This window comes from Lathyrus oleraceus, chromosome 3 (assembly GCF_024323335.1).
Source record: "Lathyrus oleraceus cultivar Zhongwan6 chromosome 3, CAAS_Psat_ZW6_1.0, whole genome shotgun sequence".
NCBI lineage: Eukaryota > Viridiplantae > Streptophyta > Magnoliopsida > Fabales > Fabaceae > Lathyrus > Lathyrus oleraceus.
In genome coordinates, this window is record NC_066581.1 from 285,118,840 (window position 1) to 285,120,050 (window position 1,211).

At 41.4% G+C, this 1,211-nt stretch overlaps 1 pseudogene; it reads left to right on the forward strand.

The window, feature by feature from the left end:
* Positions 1-218: 218 nt before the first annotated feature.
* Positions 219-318, forward strand: LOC127133815 (uncharacterized; annotated as a pseudogene).
* Positions 319-1,211: the final 893 nt, after the last annotated feature.

A 1,211-nucleotide genomic window follows, 5' to 3' on the forward strand; every position in this document is an offset into this window, starting at 1 on the left:
GGTTACTTATCTCGTACATGCCAGTTTTCGGTTGAGGTTTTTCCACATTCGTTCGTTCGGTTCCCCATTGATAGTGGTTTTGGGCCATGCTCTCGATAAGCTGGTAAGCATCAGCGTAAGGTTTGTTCATTAGTGCACCACCTGCAGCGGCGTCTATTGTTAACCTTGTATTGTATAAGAGACCATTATAAAATGTGTGAATTACTAACCAGTCTTCCAAACCATGGTGTGGGCAAAGTCTCATCATGTCTTTGTATCTTTCCCATGCTTCGAAAAGAGACTCGTTGTCTTTCTGTTTAAATCCGTTTATCTGGGCTCTTAACATAGCTGTTTTGCTTGGCGGAAAATATCGGGCAAGAAAAACTTTCTTCAACTCATTCCATGTGGTGACTGAGTTGGAAGGGAGAGATTGAAGCCATCTTCTAGCGCTATCTCTTAATGAGAAAGGAAAAAGACGAAGTCGAATCGCCTCTGAAGTGACACCATTAGCTTTAACAGTATCAGCGTATTGAACAAATACGGATAAATGAAGGTTTGGATCTTCGGTAAGATTTCCAGAGAATTGGTTCTGTTGCACAGCCTGCAACAACGAAGGTTTAAGTTCAAAGTTGTTTGCTTCGATTGCGGGCGGAGCAATACTTGAATGCGGTTCATCTTGCGATGGAGCAGCGTAATCTCTAAGAGCACGAGCTGGTTCTGCCATCTCGGTTAAAGAAGGAAAAATGTTTTTGAAATCTGGAAGGTTTATAGGAGGGAGATTATTTTCAGCACGATATTCCCGAATTCGTCGTAAGACTCGGAGATATAGTTCGATATCGTTGATTCGTAAATAGAGCGGTTCGCCTTGAGAGCGAGTGCGTGGCATACAAATCAACGAAAGAAAGAAAATAGAAGAAAAAGAAACCTTAGTCTCTACAGCGTAACGGAAGGGTTACGATATCGATTGAATAAAAGTCCCCGGCAACGGCGCCAAAAACTTGATCGCTCGACTGGGTGAGTCGAGAATGGGATACAAACTGCAAGTGCACAGTTCTATCGCGTAGTTTTAAAAGATATCGATCCCACAGGGACTTATGAATCGATATACCGTTATCTAAGGTTACTACGTAAATCTAAGGTGAAAATGTTTGATTGTTTGGGGAAAAGCTAAGATCTAAACTAATATCTAGATTAAATATCAATAAAACGGATATCGGTATGTAGTTCGTCAA